The sequence below is a fragment of the Acipenser ruthenus genome, chromosome 8 (genome assembly GCF_902713425.1).
Source record: "Acipenser ruthenus chromosome 8, fAciRut3.2 maternal haplotype, whole genome shotgun sequence".
In the NCBI taxonomy this organism is placed as follows: domain Eukaryota; kingdom Metazoa; phylum Chordata; class Actinopteri; order Acipenseriformes; family Acipenseridae; genus Acipenser; species Acipenser ruthenus.
The window spans coordinates 41,202,694-41,225,674 of NC_081196.1; the positions used below are offsets into that span (position 1 = coordinate 41,202,694).

The 22,981-nt window shown below is 37.5% G+C and overlaps 1 pseudogene; it reads left to right on the plus strand.

Annotated features, from left to right (window-relative positions):
* Positions 1–990: 990 nt before the first annotated feature.
* Positions 991–21,587, plus strand: LOC117407454 (centriole and centriolar satellite protein OFD1-like; annotated as a pseudogene).
* Positions 21,588–22,981: the final 1,394 nt, after the last annotated feature.

Genomic DNA, 22,981 nt, shown 5'->3' on the forward strand with positions numbered 1-22,981 from the left:
ACTTACAGTATAATCAGTGAATTTGTGTGGCATTGTTTGCATTACATCGGTTGTGATCTCTTGTGACAAAAGTGGTAATATAATGTGGTATCCACGACAGGTTTACCTGAGATACATTAAAAAACAAAAAATATACAACTTCTAACAATGATGGAACTGTATGTTGTATCGAATAGTACCCGTTTTGATTGTTTGCAAATAATATACCATGCTGTAGGAAATGTATACATTTGAGTCAAAATATATATTCCAACACTCAGTTATCGTAGTCCTAATTGTCATAATTTGTATTGATACATACTGTCTTTTATTTTGAATTTATACATTGGACGCGAGTATAACACATTTGTTTTACGTGCTTGTTTGACAGTTGACATTGGACTAGTTGGAACTGCAAAAAATTTGTCCAATAACATCTACATATGAAAGAGCTGTAATCATATAATGTAAGATTGTTTTGCCGTTTTAGTTTGCATAGTGGCAAGTAGGCTACTTCAAATGATACACTCATTCTCTAGCTCTGTACTTATATCACTGACTGGTTACACAACGTTGTATTTTGTCATTGGCGGTGGCACAAACGATCAGTAAAAGTGTAAACATGAAAGATCCACCAAGAAAATGTATTTATTGTGCAACACGTTTAAATACAATCTTTAAAGACTGAAAACGTGTTGTTATTTCTAAAACAAAGAATGTATAGTGGTAGTAAAAAGAGATAGGGGTTGATGTTTCTAAATCTCTTTTTTAAATTACAGTACAAGTTTATTAAAAAAAATGTTTATTAAAAAAAATGAAGGTAGGTTAACTATTTTTTTTTTCTTTCATTGAAATTAATGCATAAGAAATAAACTGGAAACACAGTGCAAGGATAGCTTATTATTAGTGTGACTGAATAATAGCATAAATGCTTGGATCACAGTGACCATAATGGAGTTGTAGAGGCTGCATGGAATACACAGCATTCTTTATAAGCAATCACTTTGTAACATGTTAATGGTATCTTCTTTTTTCAATGGTTTCACAAAATTGATTTTTACTATAATTCTCCTACTTCTGGCATATTTTTACCTAGACACAGCTTCGGAATCAGCTAATACATCAACTAAAGCACCCAGTGTTGAGGTGCCCCCACAACCAATTCCCGTGGAGGCTGATTCTGTCCTGGTCCAAGCCTCCAACAGTTTGGTAGTAGCTCACTTGCGTCAATGTGGATATGAATACTCCTTGTCTGTTTTCTATCCAGAGTGTGGTCTGGAAACAGATAAGGTAAGTCCTATGATTTAAAGTTTGCTTTTCTAAACATAAAAAGTAATTTTTATTGTAAAAGCAACATTTTATTCTGTTTTTTAAAGGTATTTTCAACAAGAGACCTGCTTCAGCTAATGAATGTCAACCCTAGATCAATCCTGTATAAATCCCTTGTAAGTTTAATTTATTTTTGTAATTTCTTGAGAGAATTGTGAAATGTACCCCCTGTTATACTTCTAGTGTCTACTTTTTTTTTTTTTTTTTTTTACAGACCTCAACTATGCAAAATGAAAATAAGAAAGGTATGGCTATTAAATTCTTTAAAATGTTATCTCTGTTAGAAACATTTATTAAAAAAACACCTGTGATGGTTTAAAACTGCATCATTCTACAATCAATTATCACCAATTATACTAGGACTGGAGAAGGCAGATGTTCCTGAAAACAGTACCATACTTCAATTATTCACCAGATTTCCAACAATGTTAATCTACAAAAGGCAACGGCCCACTTCTACCTCCTTAAGTATCAATTAATGTTCCTTTTTTCTTTCTTTTAGGTTTCCTGATGAAGCTGCTTATTGAGTTGACTGATCACCTGCATAAAGCGCGCCAAGATGCAGATACACAGACAGACTCCACCCCGCATTACAGGGAATCGCTTGGTAAAGAATACCATAGAAAAAAAATAAAAATACTCAGTTCTTATGAAAGAAACGTAAAACTAAATCAGTTCATGGCCAACCAATAAGTTTTATTTTTCATCCATTAGAATAATTCAAACCCCAGTAATGCCCAACAATGCTCCTGTGCAATACGTGCTTTGCAATTTTGCAATCTTGTATTTGTGTACATTCAATATTTGGTGCTGCAGGACAGATCTTTTAACATTTGTAGTACCAGACTTAAAATAAAATGCTAGGAAATTTTGAAATAATAATAATAATAATAATAATAATAATAATAATAATAATAATAATAATAATAATAATACATGGTCAGTTTTAAAGATTTCTTTAAACAAGTTTTATTCTCTTATTTTTAGCTGAAAAAATGCAGTTGATTGATGACCAATTTGCAGTTCTATATCAGAAAGAAAGCAGGTGGGAATCTCTGGGAGCAAAGCTTTCAGTATATCGGAAGGAAATTGAAGGACTGATTCAAGCAGAAATGGACCAAAAGGTACATTGCTGGGGCAGATAAGTCATGACTTTGTAAAGCAATGGTTTTTCGTAAAGTATTTTTAAAATATTTGTAAATTATCACAGAAAAATGCTGCTTGCGCTGTTTTTGTTTCAACTGTCAGGCAGTGTCTCATGAGTTAGCAGGAGTTTACTATGAGAAGGGATTTAAGACACGAGCCTGGCGTTTATATATTTTTTGTTATTACAAGGCATAAGCATGCAGTGGGTTTGTGAATAAAACTGGATGTTAAATTTATGCAATGTGTTTTTGGTGTAGTTACAGCATTTCAAAGAAGTTGAACTAGCCAAACTGAGGATGGAGGAAAAGGAAAAATCCCACAAAGAAGTGTCAGAGTTGAAACGGAAGCTGGAGAGAACCTACCAGACTAAGTCTTATGCTTTGATTATCCGGGAGAAGAATTCTACTGAGCGACTGCAGAAGCAGCAGGGGGTACTGTACAGTGAGCAACAACCATAGGAAATGGTGTAATCCAGAGCTAAATACACTTAAGATCATTGTTGCTTTAAAAAAAAGACTGCAAAGAATGTTAACCCACCACCAAGTTATCACTAAGTTAAAATAATCACATTTGGAATTTTTTGTTTACTAGCTGCAAGATATTTACAAACTCAATGAATTCAGTTGCTCCTGTTATATAAAATGTAGAATGCATAATTGTTTTTTGCTGAATACTTATTTCAGTAAATGTAAAGGAGTCATACACACCAGCTATAGCGAGTGCCCTGGAAATGAACTCCCAGATGTTCTCCCTTATCGCCCTGTCTTTGTAAATTTTGTGTTCTTTTGTTATACAGCTCAGGGTATTTTGATATTGCAAAAATGAACTTTTCTTTTGCCATTGTTTCCTGAAAAAAGGTGCACAAGGGAAACTATTCCTTATTGGTCAGTTCCCAATCTGCTGCGTGACAAAATCGCAAAAATAAACACCAATACTATTTATTTTTTGTGTTGCTTCAGTGTTAACCCGTCACATCGCAGGCGGTGTGAATGGTTCGTATCACAAGGTTTATTTTTAATTTTTTGTGGCACAGTGTGTCGTACTAAACATTCACTTGTCACATAGTGTCTCGTGTGAATAGACATTTATTTTTCTGACAATAACACTACATTAGAACCAAATTCCTTTTAAAAAAACAAGTTCACATTTGTGTGCATACTCAGAATTTGTCTTTACGGGCTGGTTTGTGGAACTGTCAGGTGTCATTGTGGATAGATTAAAAAAAAAAAATAGGTTGCATTAGGGTCAGATAAAAACTGTTAAACTAAGGGTGGGAAGTTAGTGTATGTTGATTGCAAGCTCTAACAAGGGATGTAACCTTGTTATACTTGATTTTATTTCAGAATAAAAAGAGTAAAATGTCCTTTCTAAATCGGTCTATCCACCATTTCAATGTGAAATGTTACTAATAATGTCCATACTTACCGACATACAGTTTAATTCAGTCTTTGGTATTTTTCTGTTTCATTACAGATTGAGGAAAAAGAAATCTATACCCAAAGACAGTTGTTGCTGAAAGAGATTGAAACTCTGAGGAACAGAGATGCAGAACTGAAGCAAAGAACTGAAGCATTTGAAATGTAAATGTATTTGGTATCAATAGATATTGTATTTAGTCAGATAAGGAAGCCGTAAAACTAGATAACTTAAACACTTTTCATACAACCTATATTAAGTGCAGTCATTTCATGTTGTGCAACTGAGCATCTAGGGATATTACCCAATTTTGCAAAGGGTCAAAAATCACAAACTGAAGTTCTTCTTTGTTGCATGGAAGTAAAACCCTGATTTTGGATAAGAATACATATATAACCCTGTTTGGTTATTTGAAACCAGGATTACTGAAAATAAAGACAACAATGGTTTACAAGTGTACTCCCCAAATGTGATTACATTTAAACACATTTAGTTTAATTTAATGAACATGTTTAGTGTGTTTTTATTTTATTGGCATAATATTGTGCAGATGTCTAGTGTTTTAAAACTATCCAATTTGATTTGTATGGAAATCTCCCAAGTGTATGATATTTACAAAATTACTGCAAAACAAATAACTCGTAACAGACGGTATTGAAGCAGCAGCCAAATGTTATAAATAGAGGATATGTCATGGAAAACCATGACTTAAGGTATTTATGTCATGGATGAATGTGGCGACATCAAACAAATCTTTCTGCAAGTTTGTTATCCTTCCACAGCTTACCGCCCGTGACATAAATGCCGCATGGTTTTTCATGATATATCTTCATGAATGCTTATTTCAATAAGAATATACTGTATATACATATGTAATTTTGTGTAATGTGTAATTGCACTAGTTAGTTTATGAAGGACAGTATTAAAGTAAACAGTATTTTTTTTATTGTAATGTGGCTTATGATGTCATTGCATTGAAGACTGTCAGTACAGAGCAGCGGGACCTGATGGGGATTTACAACTGCTGGTACCGATGTTTTACTAGTCATTGTATAGGCTTACTAGTCAGTAATTCTTTAATACATTAAAATGTATGCATTGCTTACGTTTAGCTATTTATCCTATTTTATGTTAATGCCATACTATTTGTCATGGTTTGTCATGACATACCTTGTTTATAAATAAGATATCAGTAAAAATACTGTAGCTACCCGAACTAATTTGAAGGTACCGTATAGTAAGCAGAAGTACGGAGCTCACCATTCGTGGCAAGTGTGCTGGTTGTAGAGAAGCTCATTCTTCATAGCGGCTGGTTTTTGTTTTTTTGGGGGGGAAATGAGTGTTATAAATGTACAATCTAAAATTAACGTTGCAGTCTATTAACTACTTTTTGTATTTTTAGGAATTGTAAATTGCAAGAAGAGAAGAATAAGAGTATAGAAGAGGCTCTCAGACGGCGAGAGCTTGCAATTAAAACTATTGAAGACACCTATGATCAGAAACTTAAAAATGAACTGCGAAGGTATGTTTTTTTTTAAAATCTAGTTTATAAATCACAAATGTGCAACCAACACTTTTAAAAGAACAGCGTCATCTTTTCTTCTTGTTTTTCTTAAGGATCAAATAGCTTTTGTGCAGGGAGACCTTAACAATTAATTAAAAATAAATAAATACAAATACAAACATTATTATTAATAATAATAATAATAATAATAATAATAATAATAATTATTAATTAGTCATTTAGCAGACACTTATATCCAAAGCAACTTAGAGACAAGGGGGTGAACTATGCATCAACTGCTGCTGCAGAGTCATTTACAATAGGACATCGATTTTCCCTGTCATTCGAAGGATGAAGCACAAGGAGGTTAAGTGACTTGCTCAGGGTCACACACAGTGATCCAGTGGCTGAGCGGGGATTTGAACGGGAACCTTCTGGTATCAAGCCCCTTTTCAACCGGCGTGGAACACTTCACATTTTTTGACATTTAATTTAATTTGCCACGTTTCTGCCCAGTTCTGTATACAGTCTAAATCTCTTTGGATTTTTTGGTTGGCTGTAAGCGTGTCTGCCACTCCCCCAAGCTTTGTGTCGTCTGCAAATTTGACAAGTTTGCTGCTTATCCCCAGATCTAAGTCTTTGATGTAAATAAGAAACATGAATGATCCATGTATAGAGCCCTGCAGCACCCCACTGAATGCATTTCCCCAGTTTTACATGCTCCTGCTGTGAGTTGATTCCCTGCAGGCGTATTAAACACTTACACAGGAAGAAGTAAAGTTCAGTGTTATGAGCGTGCTGTGCTGGAACTATCCTCCTTGGTGATGTGCAGAAAAACTTGCCTTTGAAAAAACCTTATGGTTATCCAGTAAGCACTTGCTGCCTTTACCAGCAGGTGTCACTATTGGACAGATTTAGCTGGAACCAGAGCAAGCAACATTTTACAGAGTGGTTTTCAACCTATGGTACGTGTACCAGTACTGGTACGTGACAGGCTTCCAACTGGTACGCAGCGGTAGTTGTCTTTATGATGGTGTGATTCCCCAACCACAATATTCACTTAATCACACCATCATAATGTATCAATCTGTTTGTACCACTGAACTACCGCCAAAGAAAAGGACTTGGAGCAAGTCTGAGAAATCAAAGTCTGAGCTTTCAGAGTTAATGATGGGGAACCAAAGCAGCCACTCTCTGTTGTTTGTGATGAACTCTTGTCAAATAATTAGATGAAGCCGTCACATCCTCTGTGATACTTGGAGACAAAAAAAGAAAACTGGTTACAATGGGGTAGGTCTGTTTTACAATAGCCATTTAAGATGCACATATTTACTGGTACACCTGATGGTCCCTGATGGAGACACTGATACTGGAGATGAAAAGGTTGAAAGCCACTGTTTTAACATTAAATCTGCTGTCAGTAAGCTATTCTGTTTCTTACTAACTGCATATAATGAAAAAAGTATGATGTTTTGTAAGGTGAGCCACTGTTTGAAATGTCTAGACATACTGGGTCAGTTTCCAGAGAAGAAAGGTACATTTTTTGAGCCTTCAGGAAATTTCCTCTGCATTATTAGAGGGGCCAGATTTTGCTGCCTAATAAAAGAAAACATGCTGGGACAAAAACATATTTTTTATTTGCCAATTTGTCATGTTTAAATATTCTTTCATTTTAGATGAATAGTGTTTCATTTAAATTGCCTGAAAATGTTTTCTGTAGTTTACAGTTGATAAATACATCCCTGTACAAGTGTGTTATTTATCACAGCTGTTCGGTATGCATTACATACTGTATACTGTAAAACCTGCAACACAGCAGCTACTTCACTCCTAACACTGATGCAGACATGTGATTATATAAGCCTACGACAATCTGTGTGTTAAATTCAGGGAATATGACTTGAGCTCCACTACTTGCTTGCCCTTGTGCAACAAGCCCTACAATGTTTTTTAACCTGTCAAGTCAGTTGCCAGAGAAGAGATGATACAATTGTCAAGGACAGGTTGATGCACATCCAGAGCTCAATTACATAATATAAACATCTAAAATAAGAAAGTGCGTTTCTGTAGACATGAATTTGCAATACAAAATTTCCTGTAATCCTTGCATGTACTCATACAGCTCAAGAGTAGAAGTAGAAGAGTTTTTGTGAGCTTGGTGATTCGCACCTCAGCTTGGGTGGGCCTATTTAAACTCATTAAAACCAGGATTGTCTCAGATTTGTATGCAACAGGAGCCTTTTACAACCCTACTGCTAATTGTCCACCTTTCAGTGATACAATAATAAACCATGCCTGCTCACTTTATTATGAATTAGTTTGCCAACCCTGTAGCGCTGTATTTGCAACAGTAATAAAATACAAATGTTTGATTGTTTTTTATGTGCTTAGGTATCAGCTTGAACTGAAAGAGGACTATCTTAAAAGAAGTGAAAAAGTCACAGAAGATGAAAAAAGGAATACAGGTTTGTTTAATATCTTGTGCGAAGTATTAGAATTGGTCTAAAATTTGAGTTATGCATACTTTTGATTTCACCACATGCTTAAAGCCACTAACATTGTATTACTGTACTAATAAAGCAATAGTCTCCTTTTACAAGTAAACAACATTTTGTACCAAACAAGTTGGCAAAGGTTTGTTGTGTACATTGCTTTAATTACAATTAGCAGATCTGTGTCAATATCCGAGTTCAGCTTAAGATTTTATTAATCTTTCGTGTTACCCTTTTTAGCTGACGCTGCACATTTACGTGAGGAATCTGCAGCTATCAATTCAAATAAAGAGGAACACAGGCATGCTTTAGCCGAATTAAGGGCACTTCAGGTAATTTTTTTTAAGATTACTGTCTAATTTAGTTTTTTTTAAAAATCTGGAAAACTTTACACGTTTAACATAAATTGATTAAGAGAAAAAAAATCATTTTGTTGCTTGTACACAGCTTTTTTATGTTGCTTTGTACTTGGCTAAGCAACCTAGCTTTAACATGGAAAATGACAAGCTAAGATTTAAAGCCTGCATCTTCAAATCTCAGCTCATTCCAGTTTTGATAAAACATGCTACGGACATTCCTTAGCACAGGTTTAACTGATTTTGGTAAATATGTCTTCAGGCTGTTTGGAGAATATTTTCATAATGTCACAAGTTCAAATCCGTGAACTAATCTGGCTCATGTAGAAAGCACCCTTTTCTAAACTCTATATATTACAACACACCCATTGTTTTATAAAACTGGTAAGAGTTGTTTCTCATTAGCTGTGACTGTTTCATTTTCTTTTCACAAAAATGGTGCAAATTGGATTCAAATAATTTGATTGACTAGGGGGAATGCTGCACAAGTTCAGGTTGAACATCGCTAGACATTGTGATCATTCTATTGTGTAAAATGAAAATAGGAAGGTTTGATGTTGTTTTCTACCTGTGTGTAGGTGGATTTGGATTCTGCTAGTTCCCAGATATATCTGCTAACGCAACAAAATGAGCTGCTGAAGGAAAGACTCAATGAGACTACAGACTACCCCCTGCTGAAGAGGGAGAGACTGGAGCTGCAGACTCAGTTAAAACTGCTAAAGAGGCAACTTGAAGAGGCACATGAAGAGAACTGCAAGCTCAGAGAAGGTTAGTCCATTGACATTTCAAATGATGTCTGTATGGCTTTTACATGTTTAGAGCTGGTGATGAAAAGTTAACATTATATGTCTATAAGTGACATCCTAACCTGTAATGGTTCTGAATGATGTGTAGTAAAATACTAAGCATCAATCCTGTTTATTTTTTTTTAGCCTTTTATTTAGAATACATTTTCTTTGGTGTGTAAATTATTCACAAATGATAATACTAATGTATCTAAAAATATTAAATGACAGCCTGCGCAAGGTAGGTAAAAGCAAACAATAGAGATGACTCAAAAACGTTTACACCCTCATTCAAATTTTAAAATGGGTCCAGTTCTATAAAGCCTTTCATATGTGTGCTTGTAATCCAACATTTCTTTAGTTGCATTCGCAACTCAATAATGTCAGAAATGTCACAAGTTTCTCATGGAAATCATTAGGAATATGAATGCATTGCCACCTCCTCCCCATTCTGCAAAATACATCTCAGAACCATCATCTGTACTCACTGTTGTCATTCCCATACATTATCCTATACAGTGCCTTGCGAAAGTATTCGGCCCCCTTGAACTTTGCGACCTTTTGCCACATTTCAGGCTTCAAACATAAAGATATGAAACTGTAATTTTTTGTGAAGAATCAACAACAAGTGGGACACAATCATGAAGTGGAACGAAATGTATTGGATATTTCAAACTTTTTTAACAAATAAAAAACTGAAAAATTGGGCGTGCAAAATTATTCAGCCCCTTTACTTTCAGTGCAGCAAACTCTCTCCAGAAGTTCAGTGAGGATCTCTGAATGATCCAATGTTGACCTAAATGACTAATGATGATAAATACAATCCACCTGTGTGTAATCAAGTCTCCGTATAAATGCACCTGCACTGTGATAGTCTCAGAGGTCCGTTTAAAGCGCAGAGAGCATCATGAAGAACAAGGAACACACCAGGCAGGTCCGAGATACTGTTGTGGAGAAGTTTAAAGCCGGATTTGGATACAAAAAGATTTCCCAAGCTTTAAACATCCCAAGGAGCACTGTGCAAGCGATAATATTGAAATGGAAGGCGTATCAGACCACTACAAATCTACCAAGACCTGGCCGTCCCTCTAAACTTTCAGCTCATACAAGGAGAAGACTGATCAGAGATGTAGCCAAGAGGCCCATGATCACTCTGGATGAACTGCAGAGATCTACAGCTGAGGTGGGAGACTCTGTCCATAGGACAACAATCAGTCGTATACTGCACAAATCTGGCCTTTATGGAAGAGTGGCAAGAAGAAAGCCATTTCTTAAAGATATCCATAAAAAGTGTCGTTTACAGTTTGCCACAAGCCACCTGGGAGACACACCAAACATGTGGAAGAAGGAGCTCTGGTCAGATGAAACCAAAATCGAACTTTTTGGCAACAATGCAAAACGTTATGTTTGGCGTAAAAGCAACACAGCTCATCACCCTGAACACACCATCCCCACTGTCAAACATGGTGGTGGCAGCATCATGGTTTGGGCCTGCTTTTCTTCAGCAGGGACAGGGAAGATGGTTAAAATTGATGGGAAGATGGATGGAGCCAAATACAGGACCATTCTGGAAGAAAACCTGATGGAGTCTGCAAAAGACCTGAGACTGGGACGGAGATTTGTCTTCCAACAAGACAATGATCCAAAACATAAAGCAAAATCTACAATGGAATGGTTCACAAATAAACATATCCAGGTGTTAGAATGGCCAAGTCAAAGTCCAGACCTGAATCCAATCGAGAATCTGTGGAAAGAACTGAAAACTGCTGTTCACAAATGCTCTCCATCCAACCTCATTGAGCTCGAGCTGTTTTGCAAGGAGGAATGGGCAAAAATTTCAGTCTCTCGATGTGCAAAACTGATAGAGACATACCCCAAGCGACTTACAGCTGTAATCGCAGCAAAAGGTGGCGCTACAAAGTATTAACTTAAGGGGGCTGAATAATTTTGCACGCCCAATTTTTCAGTTTTTTATTTGTTAAAAAAGTTTGAAATATCCAATAAATTTCGTTCCACTTCATGATTGTGTCCCACTTGTTGTTGATTCTTCACAAAAAATTACAGTTTCATATCTTTATGTTTGAAGCCTGAAATGTGGCAAAAGGTCGCAAAGTTCAAGGGGGCCGAATACTTTCGCAAGGCACTGTATATCTTTCTATTTAGTATGTGTTTCGGACGGACAGCATTGCTACATTTTTAGGAGGATTTGTTTGCCCTTTAAATTGGCAGTAAGAAAACTATGATTATACTGATTCCAGCTGGGACTGGCATTGCTGTATGCTTTCCTGGAGAGGCACTGTCTGTCAATGTTCCATTACTTTGCAACAAACACTGCCACTGACAGTGCTGGGAAGCAAACTCAAAGCTTTGTGAAGCAGGGGGTCAGTGCACTAATGCGATAGGATAGAAAGCCTTGATTATTGAGGGCAGAGTGCCAGGCCTGTGTAGTCAATGAGTTGGTGCTCAGCATTCAGCTTGCTGCAGTCTCTCCTGGTGTGTGATTGATAACATGCTTCCTGTGTGAGAAGGAGATGGTTTAGCCAGTCCCATGGAGCTGCATTCACTTTCTAATCAAGTGCCCATCAGTTTAACCATATTCTTGTATACTGTAAATCAGATCCAAATGTTGAAGTTCAACCTGCACTAAAAGAAAAAAAAAAACAATTGCATTTTTTTCTGGGTATTGTGAAATCACCATGATGTTCTCCAGTGATATTAGTATCAGTATTAGGTAAGAGTTGAGGTGTTTTGTTTTGTGGTATGAGATGGGAGTTCAGTTGATTGAAATCGAAGTAGGGAAAAATAATAGTTTATAAAGAAAACTCTCTGGTGGGCTTTTAGAAACATTCCAGTCATAAATGAAGGACTTAAAATAATTTAGCTTTATTCTAAACTATACTTATCTTAGTATTTTTTTTTTGTACGTCATCCATCATTTCATTGAAAGACGTGTCTTCATAAGTACAGAAGTGTGTAATTTAGCATTTTAGTATCCATCAAATAAAATGAACCCTGAAGTAAATACCCTGACTGCTCCTGCATCCTTTTTTTTAACCTTGCTGTTTAAAAGTGGCCGTTTATTCAGGCTTGCCGTTCGTATCATTTTCTTTTAGTTAGTGCCCAAAACACAAATTCCTGACAGCACATTGTGATGTTGGCTCTTTTGCAAAGTCTGGTGCTCCACTTTTATAGCAGTGACAAAAAAAAAAAACAAGCACTGCATTTTCCAGGTCTTTTTCATGCTGAGTTTGTTTTGAAGAACGCATTCAGCATGGCTCGTAATATGGAAAGATAGGGAGGGGGTTCCACCAGTTCTATCAGTGTTTATGTAGAGTGCTGTGAACCCCTTCTATCTTCAGAATCAGATGCTATACATTTTAGAGAGAAAGGATAAACAGACGAATTGTATTACATTATTAGTATTCGTACATTGCACAATTAGCAGCCAGTTAGGTTAGTGATTAAATGGACAAATTAGTCAAATAAATAGCATACAAATAAAAGGATGTTTACAGTATTTGTTTATTTGAGACCAAAAGAGCCTTTAGTTGTACGTTAATGAGTCAGTTCGATAACAATTAAAAGGGTTTGTACCTGTATTGCTGCTTGTAGTGTATAGGGTAATCAACTAAAAAAGTCCTTGGTAGACTGTTTACTCATAACATGTATTTCTTTTGTTAGAATTTAGATGGCCCACGTCTGAATACTTGGCTCTCCAAGCTGAGTTGAGGAGAGTAGCAAATGCCAGAAAACTGGACAAAGAGGAATTTGAAAGTCAGAAACAGGTGTTGGAGGGGCAGCTACAAAAGGAGGTACATAATCACTCAGAACATCTTCATGTCTTGTCCAGTAAACAAACATGTTTGTCTGTAATATACTAATATAAAACAAATTCCAATCCATAGGTTGAGCACTCTGCACAGATAAAGACCCAGCTTATAGACTGTGAGGAGAGAGCACAATTGCTAACTACCCAGGCTGAATATGTGAAACTCCAGCTACGACAGACACAGCTAGGTTTGGGGTCTTACCATGGAACCCAACCTGCATAACAGGACTCGTATACACACACACACACACCACATAAAAATACATTTCATATTTAAGTTATCCATATATAGAGATACCTCACATTTCTTTGCTTCTTGAAGCTACAAAGTAGATATAGTAGAAAAGTAGACTTTGTTTCCCTGAATTCACAGGTTATACAGTCTAAAATTATTATTTTTGTGAAGGTATTGCAGCATTCATGTGGTGTCCTTAATTGAACTTTCATTATTGCAGTGCCCAGGGGTGCAACAGCTGAGTTAGGCACTAGTGTTGTGGCTCACAGAGCTGCTGGGGGAGACTTCTCTGGGCTCTGCAGGCTGGTGCTCCAACAGCGTAGCTTTGTATTTTTTTCACTCTCCCTATGCTCCAATTAGTCTTAGATTGGATATATAGCCCTGCAGCCACTGGCTTTATGTAGGTAACAATAATTGTGCGTTCTTTAAAATTGTGTGTGTAAGGAGGAACCATGCTGATGGCTAATAAAGTTCAGTTTGAAGAGAATCACTAGCCACACACTGCTTTAAAAGTCTAATTAATGAAGGTTGTTGTTTAGATTAATTTAACAATGTACATATTTCATGAGACCTAAAGCTAGCAATGTTAACTGTATCAAAGTAAAGCACTTCCATTCACTATGTAGATCTCAAATGTTGTAGCAGACATGTATTTTAATTTTGAAACATTGTATCAGATACTGCACAAGGTTAAAGAATGATTTCCCTGTTTGATTCCCTCACCTTTCAGGAAATCTGTTACTGCTTGACATCCTAGGTCAGGGGTCTCCAACCCTGGTCCTGGAGGGCCGGTGTCCCTCCTGGTTTTTGTTCTAGCTGTACACTATATTTAATTATTTGGACAAATTAAGCGTCTAATAACCACTTAATTGGTCAAATTAAGTAATTTAGGGTACAATTGGAACCGAAACCAGGAGGGACACTGGCCCTCCAGGACCAGGGTTGGAGACCCATGTCTTAGGTCATTTCATTTCAGCAGCGTCTTCCAAGTCAAAGCATGTTACTGGCTGAAAGCATGTCAGTCAATAGGGGAAGGAGCTGGTTGGTTAAGAAGAAAGTGCAACACTATCTGGAAGAAAGGCCTCCAGAGATTACTTTAACCATGTGTAGTAAGATATACCATGTTTAGAAATAAAAATACATGTTTGTTAAACCATAGATTTCTTTCAAAACTGTATATTAGAGACCTCTATAGTGAATGGATGTGCATGACGTGGAACATGGTATGTTTGTTAGCTGCAATCATTTTAAGAGCACAAGCTTGATTATGCCTACATTTTATTTCTTCAAACCTATTTGCTTTTAGTGTGGAGTTCTTACCAATCATCTAATCAAAACATCAAATCTACCAAATTGAGAGCCACAGTAGTTACTCCTGCCAAGTTAGAATAATGAGCGCAGCAACTATCGTGGCTATATACAAAACCGAAATTTATGGGAAATCTAGGGTATTGCCACAACTATTGTAATTGTTTGAATACCATTCTACTAAAATTGAAATCATCTTGTTCCTCTTGTTCTTCATTGCCCCCTTGTTGAAGAAGCAAAATGTAGAGTCTATATTCATTAAACTTGACATACTCGTACAGATTTTTATGAACTAGAAAATTTGAACTGGCAGTATTAAAATTAGTTAATAAAGCCAAGTTTGGCTAGAAACCCCCTGCCCACCCTCCCCGTAAACTTGGAAGTTATCATGGCCTTGCAGTGTCGAAACACTGTGACTAAGAATTACTATCTCCTTGAGGCATAGATTCAAATCATTTCAAATAAAAAAAAAATTTTCCCACTCCCCCCTTTTTATTTTTCATTCTTCTTGCTAATAATCGATGGATTCAATTTACATTCCGTCAACTCCAAATATTTAAATTCTCAGTAATGTCTTGCTTTTTACCTGACACCTTACCTTTTCCTTTCTCTTTTTCCTTCCTGCATGGCATGATTTCCTGAAGCTCTGGAGAATGAAGTTTTCCGAAATCCAAAGCCTTCTCTTGTTGACCGCTCTGTCCTTGACCTCACAGCTGATAAGGTTGTGCCCCCTGATATTTATGTAGATAGTCCTTTGCTGAGGAGCAGGCCAGCGTCCGAAGATGTCTTCTTCGAGCCCGTCGGCTCACGGTCCTGCAGGCATTCCAGGACTTGGACTGACTGTGTCCCAAGATTCGGGTACTGAGCTGGTGGCTGATGCTAAAGCGCGAATTAAGGAACTAGAAAAGGAGGCTGAATCTTTAGAAGAGGCCTACAGGAACTACCAGCACAGGGCCATCAAAGCAGCCATATCCAGCAGTCAACCAGCGAAACCTCGGTCTCCCCCAGAAACTCTCAGTATTCCCAGCAGGAGCCCATCTGCCTCCCATAACCGAGTCACATTCGTAGACGAGATGCTTCCATCTCAGGGGCTTCATCTGATGGCATTAAGAAGCACGCTGTACGATGCACTGAACCTGAATGGAGCTGGGATGCAAGGACAGGAGACCCCATCTGTGCAGAACTCCTTGCCTCCCAGACGACTCTCCTCCACGCCCCTTTCACTGTCCGACAGACAGGAAAGTAGAAGGCTTTTGGAAGGTATGTTTTTATATTGTTTCATAGCTCATGTTGATATGTAGAAGGATCATGTCATTCTTATGCAATAAAAAATAACTTGCTTTGCTTGATGGTTTCAAAAGGAACAGAGATTGTGCAAACATTTTAACTTCCGATGTTCCTTTTAAATAAATGTTTTCCATTTGAATGGACGTTGAAGTACACAAACATGGTGGTTAATTTGGAGTGTTAAATTAGTTAATTGTTCCGCCTAGAGTTATGCTTTTTCTTCCTATAGTTCTCTGATATTTCTGTTTTATTTGTCATATGCAACTCAAATGTCTAAGTTGTATTCTATTAATTTTGGGTTGGACCCCTGTACAGGATGGAAGTTGCATCTATTTTTCTTTGCTGAGAAGAAAAAACATTATTTGCTGTGTTATGGGGGTAACTCTAAAGGCCTGGTCACACTGGTGACATTTGTCGACGGCAACAAGGGGGCGACAGATGTTGCCGGCTTGTCGCCTCCTGTGACCACCCTGTTTTTCAGGCAACACGAGGGCAACATTTTCAATACTAGCCAATCAAATTTGATAATAGTGTCACATGATGATAAGGCTCGACCATAATGTCAGACAGATAGTGTATATGATACATTCTGATTCCTGCATTTCATCCAATTATATGTTGTCTATAGATATGCAATACAGTGTGTATGTGGATAATCGAATGTTAATGTCCACGATTACAATAACATATTTAAGATATGAATACAATTCTACAGTATTAAAATACACGTGTAGTGTATTTTTTAAAATATGTTTTATTTTAAATTAATTTGCCGTGTATGCAGTTATGGGGGATAATTTGTGGCAAAATTAAAAAAGAAATACATAAATAAATAATAGATGTAATTTATTGCGATTTTTTATTTACCGGTATTTATTTATTTATTTATTTATTTATTTTGTTATTTATTTATTTCGTTTGTTATAATGCAATTAGTACATTTTTATATCTTAATCTTCCTTCGCAGCATGTTTACGTCTTTTGACAGAAACTTGCATTATGATTGGTTTGCATTACGTTGTTGCCTGTGTGTTGCCAGCAGGCTTGTCTCCGATGTGACCACCTCAAAAGTTGCCAGTGTGACCAGGCCTTAAAAATGAAGATCTCTACATGGTAGGTACAAAATGATTTCTCAGTGGATTGTGCTCTATTACTGTTTACAGATCAAGGGGGTTCGTTTCTTGCACCCTGTCACCGCTCCCCTGAACGGCAGATATCTCCAGTTCCTTCCAATGGATACTCTTCAACTGTTGTCCATGCCGCTGACACAAAATCTCCTGGTAGACCGTCATTGAAAAGCACTGCTAGAGAACACAGCAGGCAAGTAATCCAAACTTGAGGGTCTTTAAAAATGAATGTCTGCTTGTTCATGACATGATAATGAGGTATGAGTAAATGTCCTCCTGAAGTGCTATATAAAAGACAAGAATGTGTTCTTAGTTGGTTTTCTCAATACATATTTTTACAGTGTGTTTTCCCAGCATTTTGTATTGTTCGACCATAAAGGCAATGTGTATTTTATGTGACACTCATGGTAATTAAGGTGGTGCACTGGTGGGACTCAAATTTGCATTATGTACAGTTTGATCTCCTGTTGGCAGTTTGAGATTGTATTTTTTATGTTTTGTATATATCCCTCAGCTGTATCTGATTCTGCAAAAAACAAGATAAATAAACCCCAGAAAGACACTTTGTACATTGCCACCTCCAATACAAGCCACCTGTTTCCTTTTTGAGTTCTTATTCTTTCTCAGTAAGCATTTATGACAGCAAAAAGTCTAAGCAATTTACAGGAGTTTCTGATTGGTATTCTGCAGTGACAGGATGTTTTTGAAGAATCACTTAATTTTTGTTTTGCCTCACACAGTTTTAATCTGTGGTTTTATAAAAAGTTACATCTCTAGTTGTGTCTATCCTATGGCCCGGTCATTTTTAAGCACTGTTTTTCACTTGTGAAAATTGTGTACCATAGACTTCTGAATAATGTGTTGCTTAAGGGAGTTCAAAAGAAGATAGCATTAGTAGTATTCTCCCCCCCCCTCCCCTCCACAAAATAAATACATGAAGATGGATGAATTGGAAGACTAGCAACAGTACCAGATGGTTAACTATCATTTGTTGTAAAACACAATCTCATGTCATAGTGTACTTGCTCTGACATCACTCATTAAACAAAGCTCTTAATGTTTGAATGTTCATATCCTGTGAAATAGATTCTTGTTCCAGTTTTCCTAGTTCTAAGAACTTTAACCTATCCACAGCTCACAAAAAAAACTTGAAGAGGTTTTCAGCCCAGATTCTTCACCACACTCTGAAAAATTAACATTTGAGGATCTTGCAGAATCTATGGATGACACATTTAAATTCAGACTTGGTTATTGTATGTACAGGTACAGGTAAAGTCTAATCTTTCAGCTGCTGCCCACGTGATGTTAAGAGGCAGCCATTGGATGCACAGTATATTTTCATCAATTTATATATCTTTCTTTTTTTTTTAATGTACATAGCTTCTAATACCTATAGTGAAAGTATTTCTGCATGAATGCTTTTGTCGTTCTTCTTGGCACTTGAGGATGATTAAACTGACACCTTAACCTTCCCTCTACCTAAAACAGCTATTTACAGTTGCTTAATAAAAACAACAGAAGTCATCTCAGCTGGTTACTATGCCGAGCTGTCAAGATAATTTATCTTGAAACTGATTCAATGGTACCGGACAATGTGGAAAGCCACTAATATTAGAGGAATACAGGTTCTTACATAAAGGCCTTGCTATTTAAATGCATTTTTTTTGCAAGACCATGCATCACCAGGCGAGAACCTAGGAATATTAAACATTACCACCCCAATCAGAATGCTGTGTGAAGTGCTATAATAATCGTATCTATAACAAAAGGTATATGCTATATACTCAATTGAGAATGGACTTCATCCCAACCCTCCTCAATCTTGGAATGGTTGTACACTAGTAAGTATCTCCACCATCCCACATGTGGAAGCAAGGGAAACTATATCTTCTGTTCATACTCGCTTCCTGAACCTCCGGCCCTCACAGACAAGCGTGCCTACAAGCACCTCATCACCATGCCCTCAAAGGCTTGTTCTGCCAAAGTCTGATTTATTCACAGCAATCTCATCTCCTGTTTACTATAAATACCTCTCTCCATTCTGAGCTCTGATCTTAGGACCACAACTCTTTAACCACACCCCCCTCCACCTATGGGCCAGGGTAGCTTGCACAAAGATTGTTACCACTGTAGCCAGATTGCTTCTATTTTTCCTTTGACAGTAGGTCCTTCATATCATAACACACAATTGCTACATTATACTAGTGCATTAGGGAAGCCAACTATTTTATAGTAGTGTGGCATTAAGTCAGTACTAGAAAAAACGTTTAGCTTATTTTACAAGACAGTGCAGTAATACCAGTTTTTACAGTTCAAACTGTACCTATGCAACCACAGAAGGAAGACAAAGAACCAAGCAGATCAAATAGAAATGTGCAGAATATACCGAAATTATACAATCATAACTATGGTAATCATAACGTCCATTGTACTTTCTAATAGTGATGTGGAGACCAAACTCAGTTTATTGGCTGTATACATATATCTAAGGCTTGATAGTCGAAAATGTGATGATAATCACTGATACACTGACCGTTTTTATTGTCACTTAGTAGTTAAGTTTGAATCTAAAAATGTCACTTATGAGATAGTCTGTGAGTAGTTGCAAGACTTCCTTTGCAAGGTTAGGTAATAATGTTTGTAATGTGTAGCTTTTTTTAATTTGATTAAGTTTGAAATGTGTTACAGATCTATATCTGGACATGATTTAAGTATCCAACATGTAAAAGAAAAACTATGTTAGGTCTCAGATACAAAATCTTTGTACTTGCAAGATATTGGCTAAAGGCCATAAATTAGAAGCAAGAGTGTGTTAAGTGTCTGTGTCTCCTAAAAACCTGTAGTGGTAGAAACATGGAATAATGTCTCCTTAATAAAGTGCTGGCTGTTTATGCATTCTGTGTCCGTTCCCTCGCCCTCCTCCATTATGGTAAGAAAATAAAGAGGCCATTGTGCTACTTTCTTTTTAGATCACAGTGACATTCCAGAGCAGCTTGAGGACGATGTGTCCCATCAATCTGAGGACCGGATGAATAGGCTCAGTGTCACCATCTCAGAGCCAATAGCTGCTACTTCACAGCAAGACCACAGTGAGTGCCTGTCCAAAATCTTGATTTCAGTGCCCATTACATCCAACAGCAACACAATTAAGCATTTTGGAAATGTTATAATCAGTGTGTGCTTCATCAGTAACAGTTTTTTTCCCAGGATTGAAACGCTGCATAAAATGACTGGGCTTATATAAATAATACATTAGCAAAATCCTTAAAAGAGTATTAAGTAAGATTTTTAAATCAAATTCCCTACTCTTTTTTTTAAAAAAAAAATTTTATTTATTTATTTTTTAAAATATAGTCGTTGCCAATTAGTTTTTATTATTTTCTCCCCAATTTGAAATGCCCAATTATTTTTAGGCTCAGCTCACCGCTACCACCCCTGCGCTGACTCGAGAGGGGCGAAGATGAACACACGCTGTCCTCTGAAGCGTGTGCCGTCAGCCGCCCGCTTCTTAACACTCTGCAGACTCACCATGCAGCCGCCTCAGAGCTACAGCGTCGGAGGACAACGCAGCTCTGGGCAGCTTACAGGCAAGCCCGAGGCGCCCGGCCAGACTACAGGGGTCGCTGGTGCGCGGTGAGCCGAGGACACCCTGGCCGACCTAACCCTCCCTCCCCCCGGACGACGCTCAGCCAATTGAGCGCGGCCCCGTGGGAGCTCCCGTCCACGGTCGGCTAGGGAATAGCCTGGACTCGAACCGGCGACGTCCAGGCTATAGAGCGCATCCTGCACTCTAGCGAGTGCTTTTACTGGATGCGCCACTCGGGAGCCCCCAAATTCCCTACTTTTAAGCCCCTTTCACACTGGCACCTCTGCCCGGGTCTGGACCCGGGTTCTAGCTACACGGGTCACAATACCACGCAGTTTGAAACTACGGACCCGGGTTGTGCCCGGGTCCCAGCGACCCACCTCAGAATGTGGGTTAACACGTTTTGATCCAGGTTGAGCGAGACAAAATGCATGATGGCTGACAAAATAACAAACAGCCACGTCTGCGTGAAGGTTTCACTTCCACAAGTAACATTTTTGTTTAGCCATATTTTTGTTGCTTGAGACACACCATGAGCCAGATTGCAGCAAGGATGAAGAAACATTTGCTCTAATCAACATTTGGGCCGACAGTTCAATCCAGAGAAGATTGGACTATTTAATTCCGTGTCACCCATCAGTATCTGATTTTTAGTATAACAGTACAAATAAAGATTAGGTTGGAAAATTGTATTGAAAACGTAATGTTTTATGTAGAACTGTCTGCCTTTTATTATACATATCACTATATACTGATGAACAGGCAGTTGTTTTGTTTTTTTTACCTCACATGATCAATATGTGTAAGGCAATATCTAAGACTTAAAAGGATTTCCCCATTGGCGAGATATGAATCATGTTCAGTTTTAAATTGAGGGGAAAAAAATCTTTCCATTATAATTTTACAGCAATAGATCAGAAAATGACAGAAGGGGGAGAGAGACAGAAGAGGGAGGACAAAGAAAAAGATGAAGCGAGAAAATGGGAACGGGAAAGAAAGAATAGAGAAGAAAAAAGACTACAGGAGAGGCAAGCAGCCTGGGAGAGAGAGCAGAGGGAACTGGAACGACTAGAGCAGGAGAGAGTGAGTTCATAATATACAAGTCCTAGCCATCTGTATCGAGAGATAGCAACCTCATTCAGAGACATCTGTGTTTGGTCTGCGTCCACACATAAGAAAAGAAAAAAAACAAGCGCAGGTGGTGGGTTCTAATGAAACTGACTTTGTCAGGTGTTTTACATTTCCTCAAATGTTTATATTAAGTCAAATTAAACTTCCCCATATTGCATCCAGAGGATTTGGAACAAACCATTTATTTTGCTTAGCTATTAAGGCATTCACACATGCCATATTTTGACAAAAACATGTTGGTCCTATCGCTTCACCAGGAGTGTGACCATTATGTGTGATTCACTGGGTTCAGCCAATTTTAGGCTGTTTAAGGTTAACATAAATGCTGCAACATGCTGCAGATAATAACCCAGTGCATGTGTGGCCATTAGGAACTGCTTCAACAAAGTCAGCCTTCCATCTAGAAATAACAGTTGCTTACTGTCCATAAATGCTTAGTATGGGTTGTTGTTGGGTTCCATGTAGATCCTGTGGCCACAAACCACTAGAGAACAGATCCCTATCCAAGATGATCCACACATATTATTATTATTATTTATTTCTTAGCAGACGCCCTTATCCAGGGCGACTTACAATTTTTACAAGATATCACATTATTTTTACAAGATATCACATTATTTTTACATACAATTACATTATTTTTTACACATTATTTTTACATACAATTACATTATTTTTTACACATTATTTTTACATACAAATTACCCATTTACAGTTGGGTTTTTACTGGAGCAATCTAGGTAAAGTACCTTACTCAAGGGTACAGCGGTAGTGTCCCCCACCTGGGACTGAACCCACGACCCTCCGGTCAAGAGTCCAGAGCCCTAACCACTACTCCACACTGCTGCATATAAGATCTGAGGAGATTAAATGGTTATCCTCAGACACTTGTAATTGTTATTTCCAAGTTTAAATGGAAACGGGACTCAATCTGCTTGTAATGAACAGTAAAAGTGCTGTTTTTTGTAAGGACAATGTGTGTTGCCTGTTATTTGTATTAATACAAAACTTCTACTAAATTCAACAAACAGAGGAATATTTTTTTAAATATTTTTATTATTATTTTTACAAATCAATTGATTTGTTTTTTGAAGTTTGTTGAAAATGCACAACATCACGAAGACAAAAAAGGAGAAACAGAAGTGGGGAAGACAGAGTCCAAAATGTCTGAAGCAGAAGATAATTCTTCAGGCAATAATGCTGATCCTCTTGAAAAATACCTGAAAATAGTCAAGCAGCATAAAGAGCCAGAACTGGGCCAGGTACAGTACTGCTTGCATCAGAGTTTTATACCAGAACCTTGCACACTGTGAAGCTAGGTAGCACTTTGGATGAAAGTGGTAACTACTGCTATACACATAAAGCTATTATAGAATTCTCGGGGACGGCAATTTCTTTACATTGTTAAAGCCTTTTACTTTTCAGTGTCATCAGCAGTTTTGGGGATTTGAGGCTTCAGCTCTTGGTTGTG